Raw genomic sequence first — 18,994 nt, 5'->3', positions numbered from 1 at the left:
ACAGAGGGAGACAGAGAAGCAGGCTTCCCGTGGAGCAGGGAGCCCGATGTGGGGCTTGATCCCAGGATCCTGGGATCATGACCTGAGCCGAAGGCAGACGTTTAACAACTGAGCCACCCAGGCGCCCCTACACAGTTCATTTTTTAAAAAAGATTTATTTATTTTAGAGGGGGGAGGGGCAGAGGGCGAGAGAGCCCCAAGCAGACTCCACACTCCACGCGGAGCCTCACACAGGTCTCGATATCATGACCGAGCTGAAACCAAGAGTCGGACTCCTAACTGATTGCACCACCCAGGCACCCGACACAACTGATTTTAAGAACAGGTTATCTGGGAGGGCCCGATTTAATCACATGAACTTTTAAAAAGCAGAGTTTTCTCTGGCTGGTAACAAAAGAGGAAGTCAGGCAGAGATTCAACATGTGAGGGGCACTTGATTTTCAAGACATTCTCCGTTGCTGGCTTTGAGCACGGAGGGGTCACATGATAAAGAATGCTGGTGGGCTCTAGAAGCTGACAGCAGGCCCTGGCTGACTGCCAGCAGGGAAATGGGGACCTCAACCCTACAACCACAAGGAACTGAATTCTGCCAACAACACGAATGAGGATGGAGGCAGATATTCTCCAGAGCCTCCAGATAAGAACAGTCCAGCTGACATCCTGATTTCAGCCTTGTGATACCGAACAGAGAACTCAGCCATGATGCCATGCAAACTCTGACCTAGGGAGCTATGAACTAATAAATAGGTGTTGTTTTTAGCCACTAAGTCTGTGGCAGTCGGTTATGTAGCAATAGAAAACTCACCATGCTTCCTCTCTGAAGTCTTCCCTCATTCCTCAGGCACACCAGTGACTTCTCTCTGCTGCCGGGGCACCTCATACACAGCCATGCTACAGGGCAAGTCACTAAGTATTATAATGATCCACTTAGCAGTCTGCCCTCCTCACAAGATTCCCGAGTTCCTGAGAAATGTTGGCACCTATCACTTCATCATTGCAATCTCAGGCACAGAGCAGGAAAGCAAAAAAAATACTGGTTAAATGAATGTTTCATCAAGAAAAAAAAAAATCCCAAGATTACTAATTTGTAATCATATACACTAAAATCGCCAAAGATGCAGGAGATTTAATGTGTAAGCAAGAGAAAAAGTCACCAATGTAAAAAGAGAATGGAGAAAAAAAATGTTATTAATATACATGTAGGATGTTTCTAGGAACCAGATGTGAATGAAGTCCCCAGGTAAGGTTGGTGAGGGAAGAAGTAAGCAGAAATATGAGGAAAAATCCATCTCTACATTACTTAGTAAACAGTATTTATTGCATGTCTGCTATGCAGTCAAGGCCAGGAACTGTGGAAAGCAATACAGGATTTAAAGCTTGCCCTCAAAAATACTGAGAGCCTCCTTTCTGTGGCATACCAGGCTTAGAATGTTAGAGTCAAAACAGTTAAAGACCTTGATTTTATATGTACGTAAGCTTCAAAATCCTCTACTTTCTAAACAAGTGGGGAGCAAATTGATTTTCTATTGAGCTCTGTATTTTTGAGATTCTTTGGTATTGGCCCTTCTTTGTGTTGGCTGCCTAATTCTCTGCAGAGCAGATGACCCACTATCAGCTCAATCTGATAGTCATTTGGGTTGTTTTGAGGCTTTCACTATTACAAACACCTGTCAAATAGCAACTTCGCTCCGTGCCTTTTACATCTCTGTGAAAGCGTCTGTGATGAGAATTCCTGGAAGGGGACCCAGATACTTTGTTATTACGCAACACTCTCTCCCTCAGTCCCTGCCCCACGGATGCCAGCTCCCTTGAGCAGCTAGGGCTCCCTGAGTTGGAGCAGTCGCTTACCTCCAGGCCTGGCGGGTGCGGCTCCCATCTCTCTCAATTCAACTGCTGGAGTGGAAATGTGGTCTGGAAAAGGCAGGAAGGGGGTGGGATCCATAATGTACCGAGAAACCAAGTAGACGCTGAGCGAGGGAAAAAATGGTACAGGAAATTGTAAGGGGGTACTTGAGGAAAGAAGAGATGGGACGGAAAAGATGCTTTCTGGGTCAGAGTAGCGTGGGCTAAAAACAGTCGGAATACAGGTTAGTCACTTCGCGGAGCGCCTCCAACGCCAACGCGATTAATTTGTGTTTTATCCTGTGGGCGATGGGAGCGCAGAAGGGATTCAGTGAAAGAGATTCAGGTTTCTGATTCTGCCACTAGCTCTAGCTAGTGTCAACTCATCTCTCTGGGCTGTTTCCGCATCTGTTAAACTGGGAAAGTAGCACTTGCTGGGCCGACCTAGAATGGTGATAGGAACTAAACAGAGAAGAGCTGTAAACCTTAGAAGGCCGATCTCGGGTGTGCGTGGGGGGGGGGGCGTGGTGGTTTACTGTCAGTTGACAAGCCGACAATAATTTCTGAAGTCCTTGAGAAAAAAATTCTGCAATAAAGTCCGAAAATTAAGAGGCAGATGGCTTTTTGCCTGCAAACAACATGCCATGGACTCAAGAGTTGGTCCCAGCCTTTCCTTGCTCTGCTGCTCCGCGCCCGGCTCAAAGCCCACGCAGGAGACCCTCCCCTGGGTTTGCTTGGAAGTCTCCGGCGCCGAGGACTCCCGCAGGAGGTGGAGGACACAGGCGCGCGTGCGTGTGCGCGGCGCACCGGGCCTAGAGTGGCGTCCGGGAGCTCGGGGCGTGGCTGGTACCGGGGCTGACCGGGGCTGGGAATCCCCGCACTGCCGAGCGGTGGGGGCAGCAGAGCGTGCGTGGGCGCAGCCAGCCACTGCGCAGGCGCGGGCACGCTCCCCTCGGCCTCCGTGCGGCGTTGCAGGCTGGGCGCGCGCGCCCGCGGCGGATTCCGCTCCCGGCGGGCGGAGGGCTGCGCGCGCACGGGCGAGCCAGCCGTGACGTGCGCCGCGCTACGCCCGACGTCACGGGTCCGTGTGTAGTGGCGGCCCGGCTGCCCTCAGCGGCGGCGCCTGACGAAGGTGGTGCGGCCGCTGGGTGCGGCGTTCAGGGGTCGCGCGGCGTGCGGCGGCGACGAGGACCACGACCGGCAGGCCGGGCACCTCCAGCCGCGGAGTAGCCGCTCCCACCCCTTCTCCGGCCTCTGGCGGCGCCCTGCCCACGGCTTCCTCCTTTCCTGCTCAGCTTCGCGCGGGCCTCGGGGCCGCGGCGGCGAGAAGTACCGAGGGGCGCCGAGAGGCCCCGGCCGGCCGCGGCGGTCCACGCGCCCTCCACCCGGCGCGGGCTCCATGTGAAGGAGGGATCCGGCCCGCGCCAGACTCCTCGCGCGCCCCTCCGGCCCCCGGGGGCCCGCGGCCTCCCCCGACCGGGGGGCGCGGTGACAGGCCGCGCGGGGGCGGAGGGGCGGGCTCGGAGGCGGTGGCAGCCCCTCCTCGGGCCTGCGGCTCCCTACGTCCCCGCGGAGCAGCCGGTACGTGCCTGTGTTTGTGTGGGGCGGGGGCCGCGGTGGGCCTGTGCGCAGCTCCCCAGGCTGGGATTTCGCTAGGTGCTTGTCCTGCGCCGGGTGGACAGATCTCGGGGTTCTCGCATCCTTTCCTGAGCCCCAGGTCTGAGCGAAGTAGACTGCTGGGCTGTGTAGCTGTCAGACACGTACTCTGCAGGGATTTTAGAAGGAAGATTGCACCTGGTCCCTGGGAGAAGAAATGTTATATGCAGTAAGCGAAAAAGTGCTTGTCTTTGCACTGTCACACTGTGATAATCTATTGATTGGGGGGTTGATTTTTCCGTCTAGCTTTAGCTAGCACTTATGGTGCGGCGGGCAGTTGTCTTGCATTGTCTGCCTTCATCTTCTCAGCACGATGAGGTCGGTACGTGTCTCCCCATTTTACAGATGAAAAATTGAGTCTCGGAGAGATTAGGGAATTTGCCCAGGGTCATGCAGCTGGTAATCGGGAAGCCTTGATTCTAATATGATGTCTTTTCTGTAGGACTGTATTTTTGAGTCTTGAAAAAATAAATATGTGAGGAAAATGAGAATAGTTGGAGAGTTTCTTCCTGGGAGTAAAATTCTAAACATCATTGGTAGATGTAGTTTTGTACCTAGCGTAGGCTGTTCGATGTGTTTTGCTGCAGCCTAGCCAAATCATTTTCTTGGCTTTTTTTCTTCTTTTTAAAAATTACTTTTAAAAGGTGGCGCAGGGCACCTTTACCCTTTTGCAGTAGGACAGAACAGAAAACAAATTTCACTTTTATTAAGAGAAGAAATGTAATAAAGACTAACGCTATTAAAAAAGATGACACAAAAAAAGAAGAAATATAATTGGTAAAATGCATATTTCCTGAAAAGTTACAATTTTACTTGTGCAGTTTATTCTTGATACATACGGGGAACTCGCAGTTGGATTATTAGCTTGAGATTTCCTTATTGCAAAACTTGTTGCTGAATTATGTGGCAATGGCTGAACATACTTAGTAATTGGTGCAGTCTTATGCAATATTTCTAAATTGTCAAAATTAGCGTGTAGAATATCGTAGAAAGTTACCTTTTAATGGTGTGATTTTTTTCCCTTTCATTTGTGTGTGGTGACTGGTGTTTATAAACTAAAATTTGTCATTTTAGCATTGGCCTGTATTATTTCTTTGATTATGGTTAGTGAAAAAGAAAATATTTCTCTTTACAGAAGAAAATATTGATAGATTCCTTTGAGTAGTTGAGGCTTCACGTATAGTTGCAAATGTTTAAGAAATGTACTGATGCCCAATTACACTACTCTCTAATTTTCTCCAGTATATTATCAGGTTTAAGAAAATTTGTAGTTGAATGTTTTTGTATTGTCTTTAGAGAAAAGGTCAAATTATAGAGTTGACAAATGGTTGGTTCATAGATTGATTTGTTGTTTGGTTAAAATGTGAACTATGTTGAGTCCTGTTGATTTATGTTGAGTGTGATCTCATAGAATGGGTATCTTGGCATGATCTCCATGTGTCTCTTTTGAGAGAAGTAGCTGTTAAAGGCTTATTTTTAAAAATTGGATTACATTATGGACTCAGTCTATTAATGGATCTTTCATTTTTAGTTCACCTTCCTGCTACCAAAGCGGTAAACTGTATTTAATAGATCCTGTATTAAAGTGAAGTCTTGTTAGGGTCATGACAGCTTTGGTTTTGGGTGGATCTTTTTTTTTCCCCTTGTAGAATTGGAGTTCTCTGGGCCCCTCAACACTCTCCCCCAACTTTTTTTATTATGAAACAATTTCAAGCATATAGGAAATTGCTAATAGAGTGAACATCCTTATCATGATCCTCTAGATTCGGTATTTGTTGACATCTTGTTGTATTTGCTTTATCTGTAAATACGTGTGTATTATTTTTGGCTCAGCCATTTGAAACTAAGCTGTAAACATTATGACACTTTATCCTAAATATGTCAGCATACATTTCCAAAGATGGACATTTCCTAACATAGCCAAAATACCATTATTGTTAATTTTTTTAGTTCATATTTTCTAATCAGTAATTGATAGTTTCTTAATTGATAATTCCTTAATGTAATCTAACATTCATATTTAAATCTCCCTATTTATACTGTTTGGTGTTTTATGGTTTTTTTACACCCAGCCACACCAAACCAAGATACAGGGTTTATTCACTGCGTTTGGTTAAGTCTCTGATCTCTTTGAATCTAGAACAGTTTTACCTCCCCCTTTTAAAATGAGGTTGCCTTTTTTTTTTTTAAAAGAGATCAAGCCAGTTGTCTTATAAAATGAGTCACATTTTCTATTTGTCTGATTTTTTCCCCCCTCATGGTGTCATTTAATGTGTTCCTCTATTCCCCTGTATTAACTATAAACTAGCTTTAAAGGCTTAATTAATTTCAAATTAAATATTTTGGCAAGACTAACCCTTAAGTGATACTGTGTAGCTCATATTGCTTCCCATCAGGTCATATACTGTCAAGTCCCATTATTTGTGATGCTGAGTTTGATCACTTGGTAATGGGGGTTAAGGTAAGGTATATTTTCCCCACTGCAATTAGCAATCTGTGGCATGATAAATTAGCACTGTAGTGCTAGCTGTTCTCCAATAATCTGTCACTGAATAGTTGTAGCATATATTGCTGACCCTTGTTAGGCTAACTTTTGATAATTTCAGTGAAAATCGCAGGAATTATAAAATATCCTATACAGCTATATTAATCAGATTCTGATTTTGTGGGTTTTAAAATTCTGTAATTATGAATTCAAGGTATCTCCTGTTATGAATTAAAAAAAACCAAAAAACCTGGCTTGTGAAAAATGGGAAAAACTCAATGCCTGTCTTTTCCTGGAATCTCACTGAAGGAGTGCATTTAAGTTTTTCTTAGCCATTATTTGTTGACAGAAATAACTAGAAATATAATAAAGGAAGAATGGATTTACTAAAAACATTTTGAGAAAACTGTCTATTTTCTGGTATAATGCAAGGAGCACTGGATTGAGGGTCAGAAGATCTAAATTCTAATTGTAATTCTACCACTATGTGAAGTTTAAGAATTAAAAATTTTAAATTAAAATTTTAACATCACTCAGTGTTCTCATTCCATAATGATCAAGTTAGTAAACATTTGTGAATTTCTTTTTATTGAAATATAATTGACACACAGTATCCTATTAGTTTTAGGTGTATATCATTGTTATTCAGTATTTTTATACATTACAGGATGATCCCCACAATTAGTCTAGATACCATTGCTCACCTTACAAATTTATTATAATATTATTGGCTATATTCTCTATGCTGTATATTACATTCCTGTGACTTACTTATTTTATGAATACTATGATTTCTGATAATGAGGTATGTTGGCTACATTTAGAGGTGAACCTCATTTTAATTAATCCAGGTAGAAATAAATCAAATATATGTAATATAAAATTGAATTTATTTCCCAACTAATTAACTGACATTTAATAGGTTATTGGTTTTTAAAAAAATTTTTTTTAGGTTACTGTTTTAAAGAAGGTTTCATAATAGGGTTTACTTAAGTAACACATTCTCTTATTAAAAAATATGATTTAGGGGTGCCTGTGTGACTCGGTTAGGCGTCCAACCCTTGATTTCTTCTCTGGTTGTCTGCTTGGGATTCTCTCTCTCTCTCTCCCTCTTCTCCTTCCTTTCCCCTCCCCCACTGCTGGTGGGTGCTTGCAGGCATGAGTGCTCTCTCTTCTCTCTTTAAAATAAATAATCTTTTTTAAAAATAGGATTTAATTCATTAAACAGTTTACATGAAGTTTTTTCACACATCCCTTTTGTAAGTCAGAATGAACTGTATATATTGAAATAAAGACTCTTTCCCCTTATTCTCCAGTGTTGTGTGAGGTATATAGCTCTCTGTACACACACGTTTATAAGAAACGGGTCTGTATAGTTTTGTGTTTTTTGCCTTGTACATCCCTGGGATTTATTGGGAACATTGGTTGACTGCATTTTTTGTGATGTTAATTATGGATTGGCTTTGTAACGTATTTTGTATTGTTGTCTTTATTGTTACTTAACTCTCAGATTGTTGCTTAATTTTTTTGTTACACTTTGTCTTCCCAACTGACAGGATAGGATAGAATCTTTGGAGTCCTTCCTCTCACTTGCACGCAGCCTTTCTTACAAGTGCTCAAGAGTGTTTTGTTTGAGATTCATAGTACCATAAATTTTATAAGCACTGTGTGGTTTATAAACTTTGGGAGGTTTTTCTAAAGGTAATTTTTCCCATTTGTGCAGTTAGTCATTTGTGTGGACTTTAATTAATAATGACTAATTAAAATAATAGTTTAAGATATGATTTTATCAGCATTCTTTGGTAATTCCCAAATTAGGTCCCCTCATCACCACTACCTCAGACTCAAGCACACTGCACCTGCCTCTACCAGGGTACTCACCACATTGTGCTGTAATTATTTCCGCATCCTCCACTAGGAAGTTAGCTCTTTCAAAGACAGAGGCAGTGTTTTGTTGATTTTGGTGTACCTAGGACAATGCCTGGAGCCAAATGTTTATTGAATAAATACAGAATTGACAGAAGGGACCTCTTTTTATAGTGTCCTAAGATTCTTAAAAGGTGGTGCCTACCAAATCACTGATCATTTACAAAACGTTTCTTCTTAATTTGCTGGTTGAGTTTTCTTTGTTCTCTTTTGTGGTATTGTTTATTTAGCAAATTTAAGCACTTTCTACATTATGGGCACTGATTTAAGTACTATGCTAAAGATACTCATTTAATCCCTGTTAACAACCAAATGAATTAGTTACTGTTATTATACTCCTATTACAGTTTAGGGAACTGAAGCAGAGACAGTGAGTAATTTGCGCATGTTCACACTTCTTGTGCTTGGTGGAGGTGAAACTTGAATGCAGGCAGCCTAGCTCCACAATCTGTGCTCTTAACAATCGCACCATGTTGCCTCTCTGCTTTATCAGGGCAACCAGAAAATTAGATTTGCTTTGCCAGAGTACTGTCATTACCATTCATGGAGTGCCTACTATGTGCCAGGATGGGGAGGGCACTTCAGAAGGCCTTGAAGAGGAGGTAGTACTAAACTGAGTTAACAAAATTAGTAAACTCTACAGATTAACTGACTGTGATTATAATGTTTATTGAAAAAAATTAAATACAGAAAAGGTAAAGAAGAAAAATTAATAATCAGTTAAGAGTATGTACTTGGGAGTCAGACCTGAATGTGAGTCCCAGCTCTGTGGTTTAACCTTTCTATACCTCATTTATCTGTAAAATAGAGATAATAGTACTTAACTCATAGGTTTGTCATGAGGTTTACATGAGATAATATGTTTAGTATAGTGCCTTGCATATAAAAAGTGTTCAAAAAACATTTATCAGCATTGTAAAAATCTCCCATAGTTCACTTAGGTTATATCTATTTTAATGTATATAGAAACCATTCTCTTTGATGTGATTAAGACTGGTGGTGTTTAATTTTTTAAAAATATAAGGGGAATTAAAAATGACACATTTTTACTTTAAATATTTTATTTAAAAAAATGGATATGTAAAGACGTCTGAGTTATGTGATCCATCTAGAATTGTATGATTATTCCCCTTAGTCTTTTACAGTTTTTTCACCTATGCCCACTTTCACAACAGTTTTTTTTGAAACTAGCCTTTGAGTCTTTCTAAACACTCAACTTCATTTTCATAGAAACAAAAACTCTATTCACATTCACAATTTCATTGGTTTATACAATATTTAAACTATATAATTATAACAAGCACATAAACATGTTTGATTCTTGGTAAATTGATGAGTGCAGAAATGTACTGGTTTGGTAAAAAATGAGCTTAATTAATATCAAATGTTCAGCATTTTATCAGAAGACATTATAAAGAGGTAGAGAGTGTTGGTTAATTTGCCAAGTTGGTTTGTTAAGGAGGTTGGATAAGAGAAAATGTTGATTCCTTGCCTTCTGTTTCTGAGTTTATGGATGTATGTATTATACAGATATTTAAACGAATAGGGAATGTAGATTGAAAGCTAATAGTCATAATATCTCAATTTTACCTCAGTTCTTTAAGGTTTTTTTTTTTCCCCCCAATCTGTGTCTTTGCTTTTTCTTTGTATTATGGTTCTTTGGCAGTGTGTATAGTTTTCAGATTTTCATTCTCCATTCTTCGTATTTGTCATCATCTCTCAATATTTTCATCTCTGTTATTTTACTTTGCATCCTAGGAGAGCTGCTTGTGTTTGACACAGTGTGGCTGCAAACCACATTCACAGTTCTGCTCTTTTGCCCTCCAGTGTGTACTAAAAAATATTTTTCATCTCATGAATATTTTAATTCTGTAGTTGAATTTCTATTATCTTAGTAATCGTTGGTCTTTCCCATTTTTTTCCCCTCTCATCCTTGTTTTGCATCTAAAGGTCTTTCCTTTAACTTTCATTTATATTTCATAAGGGCATGTCTTCTGGCATTGAGGATATCCCACAATTTTCTACAGATTTCAGACTGTATCTTGGGAGGAAGAAGTAACATTTGAATGTCTTTTACATGCCAGAGGCTTTACACACACTAATTTTACAGTAACCATGGTAGACCATATTCTGATTTTACAGGCAAAGAAATTGAGGCTTAGAGGTGTTAAGAATCTTGTTCATAGTCACATAGTACAGTTGGAGATTGTGCATGGCTCTTCTATTTAGAGCAAGGGGTCCTTAGCTTTCTCTCTGCCTCCACATTATTTGCAGGAAGCATTCCCCTTGGAAGTATCTTCAGTGGAATCTCCTGGGGGTAGGGCCAGCATAATTTTTGGAAAACACACTCAATACAGATATTATTCTTATCTCTCATTCTTTATAATTGCTAAATCAGAGAGGTCTGATAAATATTTGGGCAAACCTGAATGATTTCTTTGTTTGTGTTAGGCACAATTTTCAGTGGAATGAGAATAAACTGGTCCATTTTAAGTGAATGGTATGGGAAGTATGTTAATTTTTCTGGTATCTAGGAGAAGTGATATGAGAGAGCTTAATGTACTTGGTCAGAGAATTGATGAAATTTCTTGAATGAACATGAGGAATTTCCAGTGTAATTTTTAAATTAAGTTTTAGACTATCATTCTGAATAGGCTATGAATAGTAACCCTCAAACTCAGGGGCTTAAAACAACAAAGATTTATTTTTTGCTCATGGTGTGTGTTCATTGAGGGTCAGTTGGCCTGCCTCTGTTCAACATTGTCATCCTTAGTTTGAATTCCACTTTGGATCCTTACTTTGGGACCTCACTTGGGAGCAGCCACTATCTGGAACATAACTGGTTGCCATAGGTAAAGGAAAAATACACCCTGTGTGTTTTTCCTTTATATTGTGCTTCCTGGGAAGGAAAAATCTTTTTCTTTATCCTTCTAGGTTCTTTGATAAATTGTCATAAGACTGATAAACTGAATTGAATTACATATGTACGGGAACCCCATAAGAATATGAGACCCACAGGTAGTCAGGCAGTTGAGGCTTATATGCTGTCCTGAGCAGAGGAGAAGGGGTAGGGGTCTGGGACTTCAAAGTGGGGGAGGAAGACAACAATTTATGGGAGGATGGGAAGAGCCAATGTTTGGTAAACATGTTTGCCATGCTTTGTGGAGACATTGGGACAGAGAGGAATTTGATCTCCAGGTCCTGCTAGTTCTCTTGCAATTACCATGCTGCCCCATATTCTTTGTAGTTATCTCTGGTGATAGTTTAGATAGACCAGACCCTCTATCTAAATTCTTTTAGGCAGTTAAGGGGAGGTAAAAAGCTCTTCCTGAATCTTTTGGGCCTTGATTGACTTCAGTTCAAACTAATCCACATGCCAAAGTGGCATATTTGGAGGGGGCATGTTCTGAACCCCTTCACACTTAACACTTTGACACCTCTTGTCACCAGAAATGTGTATGTGGGAGGGGTTTCCACACCTTAAACAATTCTGTAATATCCAGCCAAAGATATTGTCAGATCCCACAGGTTAAGACTGCCCTCCCTTCAGACTTGGTGGCAAGGCTAGGTAGTTGCCTTTGCTTCAGACCAATGGGCTGTAAATCAGAGGTTCCCATCTTTGGGATTTTTTGGGTTCAATTAATTTGCTACAGCAACTCACAGAATTCTGGAAAATGCTAGATTACTGGTTTATTATAAAAGGATATAACCCAGAAACAAGCAGATGGAAGAGATGTATAGGGCAATGTTTGGGAAAAGGAGGGGGCCATGGAGCTTCCATCCTTACTTCCAGTGTGCCACTCTTCCAACACCTCTGGGTGTCTACCAACCTGGAAGTTCTCCAAACCCCATCCTCTTTGGTTTTTAATGTAGGCTTCTTACCTAGGCATGTTGATTAAATCAGTTGGCCATTGGTAGTTGAGCTTAATCTCCGGCCCCTTTCCCCTCCCTAAAAGCCATGGGAAGGAGCTCAAAGTTCCAATCCTCTAATCACATGGTTCCCCTTGGCAACCAGCTTTCATCACTAGGTGCTTTTCAAAAGTCATCTCATTAATATAAACAGATGTGGCTTAAAGCTATTCGTTATGAATAACAAAAGACACCTACATTATTCTAGCTACACCTGTAATGAGCATATCATAAAGCACGAACTTGTTGAATCACTATATTGTTCACCTGAAATTAAGGTAACATTGCATGTCAACTATACTTCAATTAAAAAAAAAAAACCTGGTTTTTCTGAGCTCTTTGCCAGAAATGGGGACAAAGACCAGATACATATTTTTTATTATAAATTACAATCTCACACCAGGACAGAAGGAAAATACAATGTGTGAAAGCATACTCTGGCTTTTTAAAGCTTTTACCTGGGAGAAACGTTCACCACTTCCACCCACATGTATTGGCCAGAGGAAGTCTTATGGCTGTACCTGAGTTGAACAGGGTGAGAAAGTTCAATATTTCCAAATACCCAGAAGGAGAACATCAAGTATTTGTGAACAGCCCTACCACAGAAACAGCACTGTGGAAAACTGTTCAAAAATTATTTTTGGAAATTATTAATAGGAGCCAGTGGGAAAAGTATGACTTGATTTTTTTTTTTTATAAGTCTTTGGGAACAGATCTACAGCTTAAAATGAAGTCAGTTTGTAATTGTTCCTATGCTATTATTTAATAATTGCTAAATGTTCTCATCATATTGTACTTTAGATTTGATCTAAAGATGCTTAATTATCATTATTTGATAAGTTTGTGATTACTATAATTAAGTTTGACTGACTTGACTGCATTTTAATGGTATTTGTGGAGGCTTTTTTTTTTTTTTTAAAGATTTATTTATTTTAGAGCACGTGCAGGAGGGGGTGTGGAGGGGCAGAGGGAGAGAGAGAGAATCTCAAGCAGACTCTGAGCTGAGTACGGAGCCTGACGTGGGGCTTGATCCCAGGATCCTGAGATCACCACCTGAGCCTAAATCAAGAGTGGGGCACCTAATCGACTAAGCCACCCAGGCGCCGCTCCCCTTTTATGAAGTAGGCCTCACGCCCAGCGTGGAGCGCAACTTGGGCCTTGAACTCATGACCCTAAGTTCAAGATCTGAGCTGAGATCAAGAGTCAGATGCTTAGCTGACTGAGCCACCCAGGCACCCCTGTGGAGTTTTAATACAAAATATTTTGGTTTTTTATTTTAACACAATAAGGAAATGAGACTAATGGCCTCTGATTTAATTTAAGGAGAGATTAACATCATGATATCTGTGGTGGCTTTAATGTATTTTTAAATCAGTTTAGACATTTAAAAATAGCCTGTGGACTCCTTTTTAAAATTAATAATAGGGGAGGGGGGAAAGATGGCAGAGGAGTAGGGGACCCTATTTCAACTGGCCCCCGGAATTGAGCTGGATATCTACCAGACCACTCTGAGCACCCATGAAACCAGCCTGAGATGTAAGAAGATCTGGATCTCTACAAACAGAATATCGCAGGCAGTTGGTTTTGAGGTACGAAGCGGAGAGCCGTGTGTGGTTCTACGGGCAGATATCGGAGGATAAATGGAGGCGGGAGGGTGCCTGGACGTGGGGATCCTACACCGCCGGTGAGTGACAGCCTCGCGCGCTGCGGATGGGGCACAGACTCCCAGACCAGTAGCGTCAGGAAAGAACTTTAGGGCAGCCCCCGGGGGTGGAAAACCAGACCGGTGGGGTCGCGCGCATGCGAACTGCAGCCTCCCAGACGGAAACCCGGTGCCCCGGAGTCGCGCCGGTGAACTGCAACCCCCGGGGGTGGAAACCCCAAGTGGCGGAGTCACGCGCGTGCGAATTGGGAGCGGCTGGCGGTTTGAGAAGCACAAGGGGCAGAGACGTGCCCCGACCTGGAGGCAGGACTGGGAGCACTGCGGAGGGGCGCACAACCCAGGACGCTGCAGTTTATAGCAGCACGGACAGAAACGGAGACAGTGTGGCCTGGAGAGCTCACTGAAGAACAGACTGCGGTCTCTCTGCTCTGAGGCAGAGGGTTGGAAATGGTCTCTTCTGCTCTGACTCGCGGAAGAGAGGCGGAAAGCCGCCAGGGAAAGGCGCCAGAGAACAAAAGCCCCAAAGACTGATTCCCACTGAGCCCATCCCCCGCCACAGGGGCGCAGGGCAACTCCGCCCAAACAGGGTTGCCTGAGTAACAGCGCGGCAGGCCCCTCCCACAGAAGACAGGCTGGGAAAACAAGAGGCCAGCAACCCTAAGGTCCCAAGAAAACAGGTGCATCTTGCTTGGGTTCTGGTCAATAATTTCGACTCTATACATTCCCTCAAACACCCATCAACAGAATGACTAGGAGGAGGAGCCCCAAAACAGAAAAGACTCAGAGATTATGACTTATGCTGCAGATTTACAAATGGATGCAGACATAACCAAGATGTCAGAGATGGAATTCAGGCTAGCAATTGTGAAGACAATGGCTAGAATGGAGAAATCAATGGCAACATAGAGTCTCTAAGGGCAGAAATAAAAGGTGAATTGGCAGAACTTAAAAATGCTATCAATGAGATCCAATCCAATCTAGATAATCTAACAGCTAGGGTAACTGAGACAGAAGAGAGAATAAGCGATCTGGAAGACAATATAATAGATAAAAAGGGAAAAGAGGAGGCCAGGGAAAAACAACTCAGAATACATGAAAATAGAATCAGAGAAATAAGTGACACCGTGAGGCGTTCCAATGTCAGAATAATTGGAATCCCGGAGGGAGTGGAGAGAGAGAGAGAGGGCTAGAAGATGTATTTGAGCAAATCGTAGCTGAGAACTTCCCTAATCTGGGGAATGAAACAAACATTCACGTCCTAGAGGCAGAGAGGACCCCTCCCAAGATCAAGGAAAACAGGCCAACACCCCGGCATGTAATAGTAAACCTTGCAAATCTTAGAACCAAGGAAACCATCTTAAGGGCAGTTAGGGGGAAGAGATTCCTTACGTACAGAGGGAGGAACATCAGAATAACGTCAGACCTATCCACAGAGACCTGGCAAGCCAGAAAGGCCTGGCAAGACATATTCAGAGTACTAAATGAGAAGAACATGCAGCCAAGAATACTTTATCCGGCAAGGCTTTCATTTAGAATGGATGGAGAGATGCAGAGCTTCCACGACTGGCAGAAGTTGAAAGAATATGTGACCACTAAGCCGGCCCTGCAAGAAATATTAAGGGGGGTTCTATAAAAGGAGAAAGACCCCGAGAGTGATCTACAACAAATTTACAGGGACAATCTATAAAAACAATGTCTTCACAGGCAACATGATGACAATTAATTCATATCTTTCAATAATCACTCTCAACGTGAATGGCCTAAACGCTCCCATAAAATGGCCCAGGGTTGCAGATTGGATAAAAAGACAGGACCCATCCATATGCTGTCTACAAGAGACTCATTTTGAACCTAACGATACATCCAGACTGAAAGTGAAGGGATGGAGATCTATCTTCCATGCCAGCGGACCTAAAAAGAAAGCTGGGGTAGCAATTCTTATATCAGACAAATTAGATTTTAAACTAAAGTCTGTAATAAGAGACACAGAAGGACACTATATCATTCTTAAAGGGTCTATCCAACAAGAAGATCTAACAATTGTAAATATCTATGCCCCCAACATGGGAGCAGCCATCTACATAAGCCAACTGTTAACCAAAATAAAGAGTCATATTGATAACAATACATTAATTGTAGGAGACCTCAATACTCCACTCTCAGCAATGGAAAGATCATCTAAGAAAATCAACAAGGAAACAAGAGCTTTGAATGATACCAGAATGGACCAGATGGACCTCATAGATATTTACAGAACATTCCACCCTAAAACAACAGAATACTCATTCTTCTCGAGCGCACATGGAACTTTCTCCAGAATAGACCATATACTGGGTCACAAATCAGGTCTCAACCGATACCAAAAGATTGAGATTATTCCCTGCATATTCTCAGACCACAATGCTCTAAAACTGGAACTCAATCACAAGAAAAAATTTGGCAGAAATTCAAACACTTGGAAGCTAAAGACCACTCTGCTCAAGAATGTTTGGGTCAACCAAGAAATCAAAGAAGAACTTAAACAATTCATGGAAATCAACGAGAACGAAAACACATAGGTCCAAAACCTATGGGATACTGCAAAGGTGGTCCTAAGGGGGAAATACATAGCCATCCAAGCCTCACTCAAAAAAATAGAAAAATCCCGAATTCACCAACTAACTCTACACCTTAAAGAACTAGAGAAAAAGCAACAAACGACGCCTAAGCCACGCACTAGAAGAGAAATAATTAAAATTAGAGCAGAAATCAATGAATTAGAAACCAGAAACACAGTAGATCAGATCAACGAAACTAGAAGTTGGTTCTTTGAAAGAATTAATAAGATTGATACACCACTGGCCAGACTTATCCAAAAGAAGAGAGAAAGGACCCAAATTAATAAAATTATGAATGAAAGGGGAGAGATCACGACTAACACCAAGGAAATAGAAACAATTATTAGAAATTATTATCAACAACTATATGCCAATAAACTGAGCAATCTGGATGAAATGGAGGCCTTCCTGGAAACCTATAAGCTGCCAAGACTGAAACAGGAAGAAATTGACAACCTGAATAGGCCAATAACCAGTAATGAGAGTGAAGCAGTGATCAAAAACCTCCCAAAAAACAAGAGTCCAGGGCCTGATGGATTCCCTGGGGAATTCTACCAAACATTCAAAGAAGAAATAATACCTATTCTGCTGAAGCTGTTTCAAAAAATAGAAACAGAAGGAAAACTTCCAAACTCATTCTATGAGGCCAGCATTACCTTAATCCCCAAACCAGGCAAAGACCCCATCAAAAAGGAGAATTTCAGACCGATATCCCTGATGAATATGGATTCCAAAATCCTCAACAAAATCCTAGCTAATAGGATCCAACAATACATTAAAAGGATCATCCACCATGACCAAGTGGGATTTATCTCCGGGATGCAAGCGTGGTTCAACATTCGCAAATCAATCAATATGATAGAACACATTAATAAGAGGAGGGAGAAGAACCATATGGTCCTCTCAATTGATGCAGAAAAAGCATGTGACAAAGTACAACATCCTTTCCTGATTAAAACTCTCCAGAGTACAGGGATAGAGGAAACATTCCTCAAGCTCATAAAATCCATCTATGAAAAACCCACAGTGAATATCATCCTCAATGGGGAAAAGCTGAGAGCCTTTCCCTTAAGATCAGGAACACGTCAAGGGTGCCCACTCTCACCACTGTTGTTCACCATCGTACTAGAAGTCCTAGGAAGAGCAATCAGACAACAAAAAGAAATAAAAGGTATTCAAATTGGCAAAGAAGAAGTCAAACTCTCTCTTTTCGCAGACGACATGATACTTTATGTGGAAAACCCAAAAGACTCCATCCCCAAATTACTAGAACTCATCCAGCAATTCAGTAATGTGGCAGGATACAAAATCAATGCACAGAAATCAGTTGCTTTCTTATACACTAACAACGCAACTGTAGAAAGAGAAATTAGAGAAACGATTCCATTTACAATAGCACCAAAAACCGTAAGATATCTCGGAATAAACCTAACCAAAGAGGTAAAGGATCTATACTCTAGGAACTACAAAACACTCATGAAAGAAATTGAAGAAGACACAAAAAGATGGAAAAATATTCGATGCTCATGGATCGGAAGAATAAACATTGTTAAAATGTCTATGCTACCCAGAGCAATCTATACCTTCAATGCCATCCCGATCAAAATTCCAATGACATTTTTCAAAGTGCTGGAACAAACAATCCTAAAATTTGTATGGAATCAGAAAAGACCCCGAATCGCCAAGGAGATGTTGAAAAAGAGAAACAAAGCTGGGGGCATCACGTTGCCCGGTTTCAAGCTATATTACAAATCAGTGATCACCAAGACAGCATGGTACTGGCACAAAAACAGACATACAGACCAATGGAACAGAATAGAGAACCCAGATATGGACCCTCAACTCTATGGTCAAATAATCTTTGACAAAGCAGGGAAAAACATGCAATGGAACAAAGACAGTCTCTTCAATAAATGGTGCTGGGAAAATTGGACAGCCACATGCAGAAGAATGAAACTCGACCATTCTCTAACACCACTCACAAAGATAAACTCAAAGTGGATGAAAGACCTCAATGTGAGACAGGAATCCATCAAAATCCTAGAGGAGAACATAGGCAGTAACCTCTTTGACATCGACCACAGCAACTTCTTTCAAGATACATCTCCAAAAGCTAGTGGAACAAAAGCAAAAATGAACTTTTGGGACTTCATCAAGATAAAAAGCTTCTGCACAGCAAAGGAAACAGTCAACAAAACAAAGAGGCAACCCACAGAATGGGAGAAGATATTTGCAAATGACACTACAGATAAAGGGCTGGTATCCAAAATCTATAAAGAACTTCTCAAACTCAACACCCAAAAAACAAATAAGTCAAAAAGTGGGCAGAAGAGATGAACAGACACTTCTCTGAAGAAGACATACAAATGGCTAACAGACACAAGAAAAAATGTTCATCATCATTAGCCATCAGGGAAATCCAAATCAAAACCACATTGAGATACCACTTTACACCAGTTAGAATGGCCAAAATGGACAGGGAAAGAAACAACAAATGTTGGAGAGGTTGTGGAGAAAGGGGAACCCTCTTACACTGTTGGTGGGAATGCAAGTTGGTACAGCCACTTTGGAAAACAGTGTGGAGGTGCCTCAAAAATTTAAAAATAGAGCTACCCTATGACCCAGCAATTGCACTACTGGGTATTTACCCCAAAGACACAGATGTAGTGAAAAGAAGGGCCATATGCACCCCAATGTTCAGAGCAGCAATGTCCGCAATAGCCAAACTGTGGAAAGAGCCGAGATGCCCTTCAACAGATGAATGGATAAAGAAGATGTGGTCCATATATACAATGGAATATTACTCAGCCATCAGAAAAGATGAATACCCAGCTTTTACATCAACATGGATGGGACTGGAGGAGATTATGCTAAGTGAAATAAGTCAAGCAGAGAAAATTATCTTATGGTTTCACT

The 18,994-nt window shown here is 41.6% G+C and overlaps 1 protein-coding gene across 2 annotated transcripts in view; it reads left to right on the top strand.

Moving 5' to 3' along the window:
- Positions 1-3,318: 3,318 nt before the first annotated feature.
- Positions 3,319-18,994, top strand: part of MAP3K2 (mitogen-activated protein kinase kinase kinase 2) — a 97,771-nt gene continuing 82,095 nt past the window's right edge. Inside the window, exon 1 of one of the 2 annotated variants that reach the window (XM_032412614.1) lies at positions 3,319-3,667. The gene's annotated coding sequence lies outside the window, so the exon portion shown is untranslated. The remainder of the gene's footprint in view (positions 3,668-18,994) is intronic. The other variant, XM_032412622.1, reaches the window with a different exon arrangement.

The sequence above is a fragment of the Phoca vitulina genome, unplaced genomic scaffold (assembly GCF_004348235.1).
Source record: "Phoca vitulina isolate PV1807 unplaced genomic scaffold, GSC_HSeal_1.0 scaffold1, whole genome shotgun sequence".
Classification (NCBI taxonomy): domain Eukaryota; kingdom Metazoa; phylum Chordata; class Mammalia; order Carnivora; family Phocidae; genus Phoca; species Phoca vitulina.
The sequence above is the reverse complement of the archived record's forward strand: the minus strand, read 5'-3'. Positions and strand labels throughout refer to the sequence as shown.